The sequence below is a fragment of the Astatotilapia calliptera genome, chromosome 14 (genome assembly GCF_964374335.1).
Source record: "Astatotilapia calliptera chromosome 14, fAstCal68.1, whole genome shotgun sequence".
NCBI classification, from domain to species: Eukaryota; Metazoa; Chordata; class Actinopteri; order Cichliformes; family Cichlidae; genus Astatotilapia; species Astatotilapia calliptera.
In genome coordinates, this window is record NC_137435.1 from 31,599,791 (window position 1) to 31,617,321 (window position 17,531).

At 39.0% G+C, this 17,531-nt stretch overlaps 1 protein-coding gene across 3 annotated transcripts in view; it reads left to right on the plus strand.

Moving 5' to 3' along the window:
• Positions 1-17,531, plus strand: part of lsamp (limbic system associated membrane protein) — a 509,494-nt gene that overhangs the window by 397,564 nt on the left and 94,399 nt on the right. The gene's annotated exons all lie outside the window — the stretch shown is intronic.

Sequence of the window (17,531 nt, forward strand, 5' to 3'; positions counted from 1 at the left end):
GCGTTTAAGCTCTAGATGGAAGTTTGCTTCTGAAAAGAAAAAACAGGAGAGAGTATTTTTCTTTTTTTTGGCAAAGACGTGCAACTACTCCTGCAGAACAGACAGGTACCTCAACGGTCCGAACTGAAATTGTGCCTAGTGTGGGTTTGACAGGAGGACAAATATGGCTTAATACAAATTCAGTGATGTAACTATACTGCAATCATGAGACAGCATGGAAATTACGCTGTCACCTATTCACAGAGTTTGTTTCAACAGCTGCTTCAATAATTGAGTATCCCTCAAAATGTTGTGGGTGTTCTGTATGATAATACGACATTTCTGATTACAGTCATTTATCAGTGTCTTTGGTGTTGACAAAAGTGAAGCATTTAGTTGTCTGGGGAAACATGTTGATATTACTTCCTTGAGAAACCCTTGCGAGAGTTAGCTAATCCTAATGAAAGCAAAGAAACATTTTTATCCTTATGTGTCTCGCAATTTTAAAAGTGAAGATCCAGGATTTGAACGTGCTTGAAAGTCATGTTTCCTTCACCTCTGCTGAGCTTCAGTAAAGTCCTGTGTGTGTATATATATATATATATAAAATACACGCTGAGGCGTCATTTTTAAAAGCTTTAAATGTCATCTCCAGCAAGAAAATCAAGTCGAATACATAAAAGTTCTTGCAGTCAAAAATGTTACTCAGATAAAGAGAATGGGGAAAATAAAGGCGCCCAGTCAGATATCTTCAAATTTCAAAGAAGAAGAGCTAGGGGATTCTAGCACATAGGTTGGCAAAGTCAAAGAAAATAGGATGGATAAAGGAAGATACGAAGAGCGAAATTCCAAAATCAAAGATGATAGTGTTTAAGCCAAGCTGCAGTCTGTTGAGAGAAAAAGAGTTGGAGGCCTTGCGAAATGAATCGCCCAGCTTATACTAGAAAGACATTATCATGATGGATATAGATGAGAATCCTCCAAAAATGTAATCATTTTCTACAAGTACAGCTCAGTTTAGTTTTATTTGTACAAACTCAGTTCACAACAGTAATTGTCTCAGGTTGAATATTGTGATCAAGATGATGGATCAGAACCCTGCGATTGAATCCCTTGAGAGCAAGCTTTTAATGAAATTGGGGGTGAAAAACAGAGGGTGGTTATAAAGTGTGAAGGGAAAAGGAAGAGAGAAAAGAAACGAAACAGCACACAATTCAGGAAGAATCACATAGCATCTTGATGTGACCACTAACTGCTTACCTGAAAGCTACACAGAAAGTCCTGACAAGACTTTCCAGTATCAAAAAGTTTGGAAAAGCATTACACACTCCGACAAAAGAAGGAAATTGTTATAGTAGTATTGTCTGGGACAACGGCTTAGCTAATATGCTCAACAGGCCGTTTTTTTCTTATTTGCTAGTATTAAAAACACATTGCTGAAAATGTTCTCCATTTGACTACATACACTTTCTAATCCAGTGACTTTTAAAATGTACTATCAAATGAGATACCCCTGGGACACGCTACACTCCTCCCTACACAACACACACGCTCTGCAAACAGTGTGACAAGGCACTTCATTAGCCAAGAAGCTGAATGCCAGAAATGCCTGGCTACTGTGCACTCTGTGTAATAAACTCTGCTGTTCCTTTCTCAGAGGATACTTCTTACACAGTCATGCTCAAAAGTATACGTACATGCACACAACATTAGCAATTCGGTTTGTGGATGGAAAGTAGATGCCAGCATGGAAAGCTGACAGGGACATCAAAACTCCCAACTCTAGATCAACTGCCAGCGAATGGTCACCACGCTGGCAGTCTACACGCTGCTGCCTGTGACGTTCACCTTTGAGAGACACCCAAGGGATAATTGCCAGGCTCCTTTCACCTCTCTCGCTTTTTCACTGCCAGGAGAATGTTGTCCTTTGTAAGGACTCCTGTGGAGTTCAGATGCACTTTCTTTCTTTGTTCTTTCACTCCACTGTGTGTCACCACTGTACACTCTTGGAGATTAACCCCTTTTTAAAAAAAAAAACAAGTGATATTTTTCTTCATAATATTAAGATAAATCTGTAAATCTTATGCATCACTTTTTTGGCTGCCAGAACAAATATTGAGTTAATATCTTTTTCCTTTTTTTAAGGAGCTTTTTGATTTTGTGTATAGCTGCAAAGTATTTTCATATACTCTTTGTTAAAAGCTCTATGTAAGCCTCACTACTGATCAGCTTCCAAGGTGAAACACAAGTTACTCATGCAGCTGTCTGCGGAGTGTGTAGAGCGCTGTTTTCACTTAAAAAAAAAATATATATACACACACACACACACACACACACACACACACACACACACACACACACACACACACACACACACTTAAATGACTATTTTCTTTTTCCCATGAAGTCTTTGTGCTTTCCATGTATTTTGCTAAACATTAGTTGTGCCATGCCCCAAAGCAGCTTTTGTCTGCATTAGTGAGACATCACACAGCTCAGTCTTCCTGAGGGTAGTCTGACTCACTGACCTGGCACAACTCATCTGTCAGCTCCTCGGAAATGGCCCAGGGTTTCTCCCAGTTCGATGCATTTATTCACAACAATACCTTTTCTCAGGTGATAGCATACACAGTTCCTGAGATATTTAATCTGTTATATGTTATATGTATTTTCATGGCATGATGTGGATTTAATATACAGTTCCTTGGAACTTTAAGATTGTATAATATAATGGTCATAGTGATGTTTCGATTTTTAATTAGCACTGTGACGTCTATGTCATCATCGGTGATGAACCTAATCATTTCCTAACCCTGCATTTTGGAGAAAATCAAAAATGACTTTTAAAACTCTTGAAATGTTTTTTGATGGTTTACAATGATTATTTTCTTTGTTCCTTGATTTTCAAGATGAGAGAGAACAATAAAATAAAAAATAAACCCAAAGATGGCATATAGTTAGGGATAGGGGAAGGTTGGAGTTGGGGTTGTTACCAATGATAACTTAGACATGGGAGGGCTAGCAATAGTTGCCACAAATTCAATACAAATTCAGTTATTTCACTAGCTGGGACCAGTGTTGGTCAAGTTACTTGAAAAAAGTAATAAGTAACTAATTACTGATTACTTCCCCAAAAAAGTAATCCCGTACTTTACTGATTACTTATTTTCAAAAGTAATTAATTACTTAGTTACTTAGTTACTTTAAAAAAAACACGATTTACAACCTGAATAGGTGATAAAGCGATAGATCTTTCAGCCCAATTCTACTTGTTCTTCATAATTCATCATACAAAATGTAATCAAATGAAAAAGTCTGTTTTTAAAACTTGTTTTATTAGTTTTAATCTTTTAACTTTATGCATCAAGCAAAAATGAAATTATATGCAACATTCTCTGACTGGAAGAAATTTGTTTAACATTTAAACCTATTTTCTGCACATTCCAGCACATAAAATAAAATAGTTTTTTTGTGTTTCCACTCAGTTTTTCAAATAAATGCAACTAAAACAAAGCAGAAAATAAATAAAATCAAAGACTAATGGTCCTGTTGCTCTATTTTCACCGGTATAGCAGGCGGATGTTTGCTCTGGTGCAGGTGTGCCGCAGCGGTCAGTGGAAGAATCCGCGAGTTTGTCTGTTTCTCATTCCGTGGTAGTGTACTCGGTGCTTGCTTGGGAAGTTAAGGGTTTTTTCACTGTAAAACAAAGTTTTCTTCCCACGCAGTGAACAGCGGACACTAATGTTTTTGTCACTTTTTACGGAATCAAACTCAAAGTAAGGTCAGTACTTCCCCTTCTCCCGCACACGATATATTATCCATTGTTGATCTGCACACAGCTGTTGCCACGAACATCGCACTCGCTTACGTCACTGTCATGAGACACTCTCGCAAAAAAATCACGGTTTTAGTAATGCAGTAACGCTTACGGGAAAGTAACAGTAATCTAATTACCTTTTTTGCAATAGTAATTCCTTACTTTACTCGTTACATGAAAAAAGTAATTAGATTACAGTAATGCCCAGTAATTATTGCCCATCTCTGGCTGGGACCACATCCTCTGTTACGATAAGCGACGATAGGGACCGTGTATTGGTGCTGCGGTTTGGGGAAGGCCTCGGAGGGGACTGGCAGCTCCTGAAATTCAGATAATATCCATAAATCATCCATAAAGGTTGCCATGTTGGCATCATCACTGTAGGCTCCTAATGACTGATTTCATGGATGTGTGGGTTACACCCTTCAAAGAGTTATCCGGTGTCAGGATGTGATGGCTGCTGGTTTGTTGCAGACTGTTGCAAATTATATAATTGTGAATGTCTAAAAATACGTCTTACAAGTCTACATTGTGACACTGGGGGAATTCCCCTTTAATAATGGAGGGAACTGACACTGTGCTGGGAGGAGATTACAATCATCAGTAGGACAGTGCTTGTGATTCCCAGTGACGTCTTGGAAGGATGGCATGAAGCCGAAGACCTCCAGACAACATTAAAGCTGAACCTTCACGTCTAAAGTTACATAAAACGACACCCTGAGCTCGCATCATATTGATTGAACCCTGCACTTGAAATGAGACTCTCATAGTGTTTGCTCACCTCAATGCTCTTCTGCTCAAAATACTGATAAAGCCATAGCTGAATATAACATGAGGTTTATTTGAAAAATCCTGAGCACTATTTTTCAGTTTTATCTTTACACTCCAGAGGGCATCAGTGAGGTCAGTTATTTAATTTCCCATGTATAATTAAAAAAGCATGATGTCACTTACAGACGCTCTGTTCTCAATGAAACTACGTCAGAAAGTATGAATGAAATTGTAAAAGCAAAAAACTAATATATGGACTATATCGCCAATACACACCAACAATAAAGCTATATATAAACACTATATAGACATATATAAGTGTCTGGCCACACCTCGTAGTCACTGAATTCAGGTGTTTCCACCAGTCCCATTGCCATAGTTGTATAAAGTCAAACACCTAGCCATGCAATTTGCAATGGATACCACTTTAACATCGAGTTTAATGCTGATGGATGTTAGGATTCACGATCGTGCTTCGGTCAGAACCTATATGATATGCATGTAGTAAACTCTCGGGTTTACTACAGGTAACCCCCAGTTAAAACCAGAGGGTTAAATGACACCTTAATATTACATAAAATAGCTCTGATCCTGTGGACTACTGCTCTGCAAGCCGATTGCATTGATCCCCAGAGCCCAGAATCTGGGACTCTCCACCATTTGACCCTGGAACTGAAGAAGCTTCTCGGATGAGAGGTGAAAGGTCTTCAAGCAACTTAAAGAAGTCCAGACGCTTTTCTTTCCAAAATCCTTAGATCACCTGAGGATGCTTTTTTAGTTTCAGTTTTCTTGTTTTCCACTTTATTATGAGTTCTATCACCAGTTAACTAACATAAACTAATGTAATTCTATTAGCAGCGACCAACAACACAACCTTATGGACTGTGCCAGTCCATAAGGTTGTGTTATGGAGTGGATGACCCTACACATGATCTAAAAATGTAAACTTTAAACATTTATTTCTTAAAATTGAGCCTCATGGACATTTGTAGAGGCGTTTTTAGAGGAGAGCTCGATAGTGTAAATTTGTTTTAATACATGTAGTGTTTTATGTCCACTTGAGAGTCTGTCCACTTAAAATAAACTGACACAAAATGTCCACAAAATGGTGCGGGTGATTTTTTTAAATTTGTTTTACTTTTTTTTTTTAAATTTACATTTACTGTCTTTATTTTATTTTTATTTTTTAACTGCTTGAGGAAAAAACAGGGTTTTGGCTAAACCCTCACATTTTCAGATGTTGAAAGGCAAACTTCTCCTGTCTGCAGCTTGTTTCTGTCAATTGTATTCAGCACTACAGAAATACTGCAAAACTGACAACAACGAAAGAGAATGTTTGACCAGCTGACCTGCTTACACAGTCTTGCCTCCAGTCCAGTAGCAACGGTTGACCATGACTTCCTGGTGCACTCTGCAAAGAATAACAAGCATAACTGCCTGTTGGGGCAATGTCTTAAAATATGACATCAAGTAGTGTATATTGTGAGAACGATGCTCCCCATATAAGAGCAAAATCGTGTGAATATACCCTTTAACCATCTGCTATTTAAAAAAAAAAATCACTTTAATTTTTCATCTGTGTATTAATATGCTACCATAGTTTGATTATAAAAAGGCAAACTTTGACAGAAATCATGTGGATTAACACCACCTGGGTCTGGGTGCAGTTCCCCCCTCCAGGGGCAAGGGTACCTAGACCCGGTTTGTAGAGTACGCTTGGGGAGTGTGATCGTGTGTACAGCGTCTCTTTATGTCTGTCTCCACGTTGGTTGAGTGTGGAGTAAGTGTATATGAGAGCATGAGGGTGGGAATGGATGTTTGTATCTGTGTGTGCCTGTATGTCTGTGTCTATATGTCAGGTTGGGTGTCAGGCACCACCTCTCTGGGGACATCTCAGGCCCTCAAGGTTTGGAGGCCTATCTCCCCCTACCACCACTTCCCCTGCCAGTGGCGGACTCCCTCAGACATCAGTGCGTTGGTGGTTCTTTGTGTCCGGGGATGGGCGTCCAGGTACACACCGGCTCACTCCTTGGCGGCCGCTTATCGGGGCCTGGAGCCTGGGGCTCGCTCGGGCCACTTCGGAGGTGGGGTGCCCCCGGCCTCTCGGCCTGGGGCTCGGTCACTCAGGCACGGCTGGCTGCCGGCGGAGCTCACGGGCGCGTCACTGCAACTCCCCCTGGCTGATATATCAATCACCAGGTGATCCAGGTGATTGATATATGCTTTTTTTTCTCTTTTTTTTTCTGCCCATTCTGTTGGTTTTTGTCTTTTGCCCTTCTCCCCCGTCCCTCTTCTCAGCTGTTTCTCTTTTCCTCTTTTTTTCTCCCCTTCTTTCCCCCAGTCAAGTCTGTCCCGTATTCAGTAAGTGAAAATAAAATAAACAATAAAAGGTGAATCAAATGGACCATTACGGCAAGGCTGGGATGGTCAATTTGGTAAAGTAAATCCGTTGGGCATCTTTCTTTGCCTTTAGACAACAATTCTGATGGCAAAAGAGCCAAACGGGACGGGAGGGGAAAAAAAAAAAAGAAAAAAAAATTTAAGAGAAAAAAAAAAGAAGAAGAAAAAAAAAAGAAATCATGTGGATTTTGGGATTATATGACGCTAAATGTTTGGAGCTATTTTAGTGAGGGAGAAATGTGCATCCCGCTGATCCTCAGGTGCAGTTTTGCAGAATTTACTGTTTTGTTTTGTTTTTAACAAGGGCTGGCAGTTTTTCTCTGATAAATCCAATGTTCCACTATTCTATTGAATTTCTGCGACTTCACTAAGACACTACGGACTTGTGGAGGTGTAAAGATAGAAAACAAATGGTGCACAGAAATTACTGACAGACCGGCAGCTCTGAAAGAAAGGATAAACATCATGAGGCTGTGAGACGTGGCCAACATAAAAACATACACCACAAACTACACAGCAGTCAGCCTACATGAGTTTAGCCTATGTTTTAAGCATGAGCATGTTGTGTTGTGTGTTGTGCTGCAAAGATCACATGTATATTTGTGTAGTATTATTGATGAGCAAGTCTAAAAGAGTAGCACTAGAAATCTGTACAGTTTTCATGCACATACTGTGTCTTCTTAATGGGATCAATTACTGTGTTTAAGAATGACAGTAATGTGAAAACTATTAGTGTTGTTTCTGTAAAGATAAGCTTTTAAAAGTGTGTTTGTCTGAAGGTCAACATGTTGGCAGATGTAGCAGAGGACAATGGCTTTAACTTACACAATTTATATTCTCATATAATCTTTTATGACAAGCATAAGCCTGCACGAAAGTAGCTCATTCAGGACAATTGTTGTGTTAGCATTAAGGTAAGGTAGAAATCGAACAAATAATCAATTTCTATTAGACAAGTCAGGCACTGCAAAATTGTATTGTACTTTGCTGTCCAAAATCAGCTTCATATCACTTCCTGTGAAACGTAATTTTAAATGAGCCACAAATAAGAGCAAATAACAGATCAATTGTAGTTGTTATGGTGGTGTGATGTGAGAGGCATATGTAACAGCAGCGGAGCACGAGCAGAGAGGATGAATGCTTAAACCAGCCTGCTGAGTTAGTGACATTTCAGTTGTTTTGTGATTCCATAAGAAGAATGCATAAAAGCAGAGAGTTAATTACATACAGTTGTGCGAAGAAGTGTTTTCTCCCTTCCTGGACTCATGTGAAACAATTATTTAACCCCCACTTGTTAAGTCATGAATTAACTGTGTGAACCTATCTGTCAGTGTGAAGTAGGCATCCATGGGAGTACCAAAGCTGACCAAAATGAACAAAAGGCTCGTCTCACTTTTTCCTAAAAACACCTTGATGATCCTCAAGACTTTTGGGAAGATATTCTGTGGAGTGACAAGACAGAAATTGAACTTTTTGGAAGGTTCTGTTACATCTGTGGTAAACCTGACCGACCATTCAAACATGGTAGTGGTGGTCCTGTGATGGTGGTCACTAGCCGTAATTGATGGAACCAAGTAATTGATGGACCCAAGAATTCCACTGTCTTCCAGAAAATGCTGAAGGAGAATGCCCAGCCTTGTTTGTGCCTTGAGACTTAAGATCACTTGGGTTATGACAGTGATTCACATCAACAACTAAACCTCTGAATTACTAAAAAAATAAAAAATAAAAATAACGGTTTTGGAGTGGACAAAGTCCAGACTTAAATCCTACTGACATTAATTGATCCGAATATCAAAAGTATTGATAACACCGCTGGAATTGTTATTGGATTTACACTAGCACAATAGATATTGATAGTTTGTTTTCATTCTCCAATATTAGGTGTTGTCTACTGAACTGTGTTATATATTCTATTTGGAAAGGAAAAAATATAACTCAGATATGTACTATAAAAAATCTCTGAACCTTTTGCTAGAGTACATTTGTAGCCTGGAGCCTGATTAAACAGAAAGTTATTAACAGTTGTGGTGGAGTGGTAAACTGTCCTAGAGTCTCCGTTCCACAAAGTGGAAGCTCTGTCCCTTCAGTCTTCAGTCTTGTACGAGGGATAACTAATAGATTTTGAGCTTGTGAACAAAGACTGCGAGCAGCGGTGCGTTTGAGAAGAAGCTGAGACAAATAGTTTAGAGCTTGTCCATTTAGTGCTCTTTATGTAAGTGTGAGAAATCTCAGCTCGCTTTGCTGAGTGTCTCAGGAGTCTGGCATCATCGTTCTGTATTGCTTGGAGGTGTGATGGAGATGATTTGTTTATCCTCGTAAAGAGAGCATTACAATAATCTAAGCACGATGATAAAAATCCATGAACAATTTTCTCTATTTCAGAGGAGGAGACTATAGCTCACAATTTAGAAATTGTGAGCTATAGAAACAAAACGGAGCGGGAGATTGATTTTATATGTGTGTCCAAGCTCAAGGAGCAATCAAATACTACAAAAAGATTATGAACTCTAGTCTTTACAGATGAGCAAAAAGAAGCAATCACTTGACTGGTTCTTAAGTGTATATCAGGAGGAGCTATGATCATGGCTTCAGTCTTGTCAGAGTTTAAAACAAGGGAATTATTGGCGAGCCAGTCACTAATCTGGGATAAACTGTTAACTAGGGCGGACAGCCTATCCAGCTGGTAAGGCTTAAAAGACATGTACGGTTGAATGTCATTGGCATAAAAATGGTTAAAAAAATGCCAGAGAAAGATTGAATGATCCCGGCTAAAGTAAGCATGTAAAAGGAGAATAACAATGGACCCAAGATAGAACCCTGAGGGACCCCACAGGTCAAACAATGTCCTTGCAGATAAATAGGAGGAAAACCATTCATGTGCTGAGCCAGAAATACCAGCCAAAACCTTAAGCCTATTAAGTAAAATATTATGGTCAACAGTATCAAAGGCAGCAACACGAGTACAGAGCAATTTCCTGAAACAGATGCCATTAATTATACACCTTTAAAAGAGCAGTTTCTGTGTAGTGCTGCTTCTGAAAACCAGACTGAAAAGTATCAGAAATCCGTACTGTGCTTAATAAATATCTGAATGGATTTTCAACAACTTAAGCATAAGCTCTGGAGTCAGACTCGAGCTACAGAAATAGCATTCACCATATGACCATGATGTTATCCCATTCTGTCACACCGAGGTGAGACATAGGCTATGTCCACACGTACCCGGGTATTTTTGAAAACACAGATTTTTCTATGCGTTTGCACCTTTCATCCACACGTAAACGGCGTTTTTGGTCACTGAAAACGGAGATTTTTAAAAACTCCGGCCAGGGTGGATATTTTTGAAAACTTCGTTTTTGCATTTAGGTGTGGACGAGAAAAACGGAGAAAACGCAGAAAACGCAGCATCAAAAGTGTGCGCATTTTTTAACGTCACACTGTGCGCCACGTTATTGTTTCGGTGAAATGAATTTCTACAATACTGTTACTGTTAATTGTACTCTCTGCAGTGTTTAAATGCTTACATATACACACACAGTTACTGTCCCTCCACACATACTACTCGGTTCTGCTTCTATGCCCCAGCTTTGTTTACTTTTTCCCACCGAGGCTTCTAGACTTCTGAATGGCCAAAATTTCTGCACGGTTAGGAATATATCGCCACCTGTTGCTTTGGCATGTTCCTAGCAGGATTTTCCTTCATTTCTGCCTTTACGTGTGGACGGGATTTTTTTTTTTTTTAAAACGGAAAATCTCCATTTTCAAAAATACCCGTGTACGTGTGGACGTAGCCATAAAGTCCAGATGCACTGAAACGCCAAACGTAATCATGGCTACATGTGTGTGCGCATGAGAGAGCGAACACTAAGCAGTATATAATCATCCCTAAGCAAAACCTGATGAATGTTCCCATGCCTCTGCTGGGTTTTACATGTCACCTAATTAAAGTGGCACAAGTGGTTTGTAGTTATTTAACATTTCATTCATTTGCAGTTGCCATATGTTATAGAGTGATAACTATCAGAAATCCAACAAATAAACTATAAAAAGACAACAGATATAATTGATACTTTCATAACAGCAGTGGATTAAATGACTAATGTGTAATTTGAATGTAGTCACTTATTGCCACCCACAGAGAATGACCTCATTTACTCTGAAGTTCCGCCCTGCTTTACAAAGCTGTAAAGGAGAGTATTTCTCACTGCTATTTTACAACATTTTCCAAGCAGACAAACACAGTTAGCAAACATAGTGTGGCATCTTCCCCAAAAATGGAAAATTAGAAGTGGCCAGACATGACTCTCATTAGAAGTTCATGTCACAATTTATTTCTTTTCTATTCCCTCTAAGAAAGGAATTATTCCTGATCCAAGCATTACCCGTGAACTATAGAAAAATGATTTTTAAAACAATTTTGAATTCATAATCTTTTAAGTAAGTGCTAAGCATTATGCTGACAACTATGATCATGAAAGGTTTCTTTTTTTGCAGCCACCATAAGCATACTTCATATTATCTCGATGTACTCGATTAGGGCTGGGTATCGTCACTGATTTCTAGAATCGATTCAATTCCGATTCACAAGGTCCCGAATCGATTCGATCCGCGATTCGATTTAATTCGATTCGATTCGATTCGATTTGAATCTGGGAAATTTTGACAGTCAGAAATATTATAATTCAGATCAGTACATTTACATATTTTTGTATCTATTAAAAGGAAGCTGACACACGCAAGACTTTATCAAAGGTGTGAGCATCACAGCAGAGGCCTTTGTGTCAAAGTAGCTGAAGATAAAACACAGAAAAACATGAAGGTGATTTTCCTGGCCTGGGATTTTATAAAAATAATCTGCAGTACATCAAAAACGAAAGAAAACCATTAATCAACACATGAACGTTACCTCTGAAGTTACAGCGGTTTTATTAGAGACACGGCTAAGCGTTTTGCATTTTGCTTAATTTTAAAAAGTTTAAATTTGTTCAATATTGAACGGCAGAAATTAGGTTTACTTTTCGGAAGTAAGTAAAAGGGAAAAAAAAAACGTCGGCCGACAGCGCTGTAAACAACGGTAGACTTGTGCGTAACAAGCAAGCGAATAATGCAGAAAAGAGAGAGAGAGAGAGCTGTGCATGAAGTGTGATTTTTATCATGAAAAGTCAGCAAAAGTCAGAGGAAATTCTTGACGATGTTTATGTGAAGCGTAGTTTGGATCTTCTTTTGCTGCTGGTTCGGTCAATATTGTTTGGAGAGAGATAAAACTAACAGCCATATGATCAGCGCAAAAAGGGCGTAAACACACAGCGCGGACCCGCGGATCAGAATCAGCGAGCTGTCGGCTTTCAGCCCCGACCGTCAGCTGAGAAAGGCGACATCTCACTGATTCTGATCCGCGGGTCCGCGCTGTGTGTTTACATCTTTGTGCAGAAGCCGTGTACCTGCTCTCATTTACTGTCTTAGCTGTTTGGTGGTTGTTGAAATTTTGCGATCTTTCACCTGAGATTCTGGCATTTCGGGCAAAATAAATTAATATTAAAAAATCGATTCAGGATTTTAATGAATCGATTTTACGTTATCCAAGCCAGAATCAATTTTAATCGATAAATCGATTATAAAAACCCACCCCTATACTCGATATTACCAGTTATCCTATAGTTCATTGCAAAATTGACTAGGATCATGCCAAGGTTTATGTCTTCTACTGTACAATAAAATGGCTTATGTAATAAAAACCCCTTGTGTTTACACTGGCAATAATTTTGTACGCTAACACAGCATTCATTCAGCAGTAGTGTATAGTAGGGTAAAGATTTCAGATGCAGGCAGAAATTAAGTCAGGTGAACTATAAATTGCTGAGTGTGTGTGTGTGTGTGTGTGTGTGTGTGTGTGTGTGTGTGTGTGTGTGTGTGTGTGTGAGAGAGAGAGAGAGAGAGAGAGAGAGAGAGAGAGAGAGAGAAAGTGTCTGTTGTTGTCCCAAATCAAAACAGTGGCTTTATAGAACAGGCTAATTCTGGGTTACAGCTTTCTTAAGAACTTCTGGTCCAAATAACATCAGTGAGTGATTGCTCATGTGTCACAGGAAACCAAAGATACACATATACACGCACACACACAAGAACCCCTCTAGGGTAAACACTGGGGTGTTTCTCAATATTTATTGCAGTTTGGCATCAGTTTCACTTTATATTGTGTGACACATAAGGTGCTTGAACACTGGTGTTTTTGGAGGGGGGGTTTCTTACGGTCTCCAGTGGGTAATTTGGCACATCCAGCTTTGCCCTTATGTCAACAGTGACAGCACTTAAAAGTCAAAGCCTGTATTGATTGCAATGATGATTACGTATTGCTACACCAGATCCTATAAGTGCAGCCTTTATTAGCTTCACCTGCACTAGCTGGAGAATAGCTGGCTTTCAGGGGCATAACACCACTAAGTGCAGGGCAGGAAAGAAAGCACGCACATGTGCTAGGCAAACTGCCAGTCCATTAACTGTGGTTCCCAGCAATGATCTACTAATTGTGATGTGCATTGGATGATGATGGTTGTCAAGTTAAGCAAAGAACACATGGATGGATGGAGAAAAATATTAGCTTGATGTTTCAGGATGAAACCAATGATTGTTAAATTATATATTTTAGTAAGAATAATTATTTAACAATGCATGACAACCATCACACCACTGATGACAGCATGGTAACATTTTCAAAAGTCCACATGAATTGAGTGCCATGTAACTTTAATTACAAAGACTTTACAAAGACTTCACAAAGGTGGAAGTCCTGTTCCCCGAGAGGAAAAAAAAACTTGAAGAATTTCTCTTTCTAAGCCTTCATGTATTTCTGTAAGAGTGCAGAGAGAAACATAGCAGAAGCCAAAACTGCAACTCCCTTTCAAATACTGACGTGCTTCATGTGGAAAAAAGAAATTCACAAAAAAAAAAGACTAGCCTCATAAAATTCTCTTTGTGGACAGAAGGAGGGCAGCTAACAGCCAGAGGCATTTCCAGATGTAAGCATACAGTCCAGCTGTTTTGAGAGTCTGATACTTTGATGTCTTAGTTGTTCATGTGTTCTGTCTTAGGTGGTCTTTCTTTCTTTTTTAACCCTGATTACTGTAAAAACAAAGGGCGATTTGAAAAGCCATATCAATCATTTAAACTCTGTTCCATAATTGTAATTAGACTTCATTAAAATGCTGAGTGCTATCTGAAGAGAAGGAGGGGGAGTTATATTAGTTATAGATAAGGTGTATTTTATTTAGATGTTTATCAGTGCAGGTGAGTATTGACATATCAGTTCAGAGAATGTGCCCTCGTCTCTGGCCCTGCTCAACTGTTTCCTATGGCGTTGGAGGGATTTCTGACTTGAGTGATCTCATTTGGCCATAACTTTGCTGCCAGCACCAACTGCAGCGAATTCCCTTTGAAATTTTTTTCACATAATCCTTGAGTTTGTCTGCCACTGTGCAAACAGTTTATTGTGTCTAAATTACAAGTCACACCAGACAGAAAGATTCGTGTTTGACTCACCTTGTATCTTAGATATTGCATCTTTGACCAAAAATACACTCTAACAAGGCAGTTAGGAGAAACATTGTGCTAGCCAGTGTCAAAGCCAGTGTAATAACCTCTAACTTAACACACACAGAGACTGATGAACAGTGCATGCTTTAGTTTTTTATATATTTGTAACAGAGTTCGTTTCCCTCTGTATTTTCTGTGGTTGTTACACAAAATTGGATGGTTGTGAAGTTAGCAGAAATGAAAGAATACATATCAAATCCCTGTCTGTTTGAAAATATAACTGAGAGATCCCCAAATTAATATTACATTAAAGATTGTTACATAGTTGAAATAAAATTAGTAAAAACCATGAAAATCAGATGTTGGTTGCATACTATAAGTGGATTCTATGAGTTTGGGTAAGTTATTTAAGAGCAACATGTTTGCAGCAGGCTTGCTGCAAAAAGAAAATCTCAAGGATATTCTTCAGTGACCAAGTCAGTCTCCTGCCCTTAGCCCAACAGAGCATAGCATCTTTTTCACTTCCTAAAATCATACTGAAAACAGAAGAGCCAGAAACAAGCAGTAACTGAAAATAGTCATAGTAAAAGCCTGGCAGAGCCTCTCACGGCAGAATAGAGAGTGTTTGGTAAAAGCCATAGGTTATAGCCTTCAGGCAGCCATTGACAGCAAAGGATTTCCATCCAAGTATTACTAACAATATATACTTGGACCAATGACTTTTGAGTCTCTGAAAATGGGGTAGTATATGTACTTTAATTGCTAAACAAGTAATGCAGTATTTTTTGAAAGCCCTTGAATTAAAGCGCGAAGTCTGTACTTGAATCCCATTTTGATTGTTTGATTTAAAATCTACTATGTAAACACATAATATTAGAAAAAGAAAAGAAGCAGTCAAACTGTACAAAAGTCAGACCTCAAGCAGGCCCTTGTGGAGCACAGTAGCGTAAAAGAAAAGGATCACAAATGTGGGCTCTTGAAGGGATAAACCACAGCTTTTAGCGAGCAAAGCCTATTCATAAATTACAGTGATTCAGTTATATATAGAAAAAAGTAAACAAAGTTTTTGGCCCCAAAGAGTTTTTATCTGACTCTGAAACTTGGCATGAACTGTGCTACTTTTCCCTGAAGCAAATTTGGCTGCAGGAAAAAGCTCATAAATCTGTTTCATGAAGTTCTATTCACATCTAAGACAGAGCTACTTCATCACTGAGATTTATTTTATTTTTTGTGAAATAATGCTGCTCCAATGTTTATTCTGTCCAGGCTCCCCTTTCTCCAGAACATTTACAACTACATGTAAATCCATAAACTAACATCTTAGATATTTTTATCTGAATTAAAGCAGAAGCAGGGCAATGTCCAAGTGATTAACGCTCACTCTTTATCAGATACATCAGACGTTTCCCTTTACATGGCCGTGTCCCTGACTGTTGGGCAGATTATCATTGAATACTCTAATGATATCAAAGCTTGTACAGATACATGTTAATGAACAGAGATACATTAATAAACGCGTACATACAAACCTATAAAATGCTTGCCAACAACCTTTTTTAAGCAAATAAGCCAAATAAACATCATTTCCTGTGTTATGATTCCAGTAAATTCAGTAACTGTTTTGTCCTTTTCTATGCTTTTTAAGTAATGGCAATCAGTGATGATAGAAAACAACTGATTTAAGTGTTTTGGAGTGTTTGGTTTCAGGGAGCCACTATCTATAATGAAATAATCGTGGTTATAAAAATGTCTTCACAGATCACAGTATGAATTCCACTTCTCAGCGGTTACATTTCAGGCTCCATTTGCTGTTAGATTGTCTATGACAAGCTAAGAATCCAAGAAATCACCTGGCTGGTATTTGGTCGTGCATGAATCTTGTTGCACTGCTTATACTTGAAAAGACTTCCTTGTCTCACTTCTCTGAATCAGAGGATAGCCTGTGAATGACTGTGTAGCCATAGAAGCGTCCATAAAGGCTTATTAGGTTGAGTAAACAGCGATCAAAATAGCAAAGACCTCTCTGTGTCCTCAGAGTTTAGCGTGTTAAATCCAACTCTCTGTGTAGGTAGTTTATGATCATTGTACGTGCATTAGTGTGTCTTTCAGTCTGAATCTACCTACTGAAAGCAGTTTTTTTGTTTGCTTGTTTTATAAGCGTTTGAATGTCTCAGTTTATGTCCTGTGTGTGTTTGTCAGTTACGCGTATACGATTGGGAAAAGCTAGTTCGTTCTTTCTCTGTGGGTCCTTAGTGGGTGCAAGGAGACTGAACTGATTCGCTACCTTTCCCCAGCAAACCGTTTAGCCCTAAGGACTTTTTTTTTTCCTCTGACTGAACAAAGTTCTTATGGAAGGCGACAAGAGCATGTGGCTGGCACAAAGTGATTTCCCATTTTACTGTCACTTTAAAGTGATATGCTACATGTCGCACAGTCAATTCCCCACTACCTGTGACAGATAGAAATTGGCCGGGCTGAGGCCCCGCAAAATGGGTTTTTCAGCTGATGTGAGCGAGAGCACCAAAGCAAACGTTGGAGGGGAATCAAAATCAGCAGGAGTTAGGATTGCTTCGAGTTGTAATGGCGGCCAAGTGGCTTGCTGGTTACCTTCGCTTATATTGCGGCAACACTACCAACGGATCCATTCAATGTTATAGGCTGTTGAAAGTTTGGTTCATTATCTACTTCCCTCTCTCCATGAGTACCTTTTAACAGACCGATGCTGAGACCTGATGAAGGATGGAGTTTATTTTTCAAAAATGTACCGCCCTAAAACAGAACACATGAAGGTGCCTATTTAACCTTGTTTACAGGTTTAGTAAACCATGCCTTTGGCAAAAAGTGTGGATCTGAAGTATTCATTGTGCTTATTGGTGACTTCTACATGCTGTTCTGTTGCATTAAGCAGTACTATGTGAAAAAGCAAACAGTGTGTAGCATTTCGTTTTAATGTTCAAAAAACCCTCCTAATCCTTGTTTGTGCCAGAGGCTAATTTCCCCCTGCACAGAGTTGGCGTTTTACGGCAGGGCCATA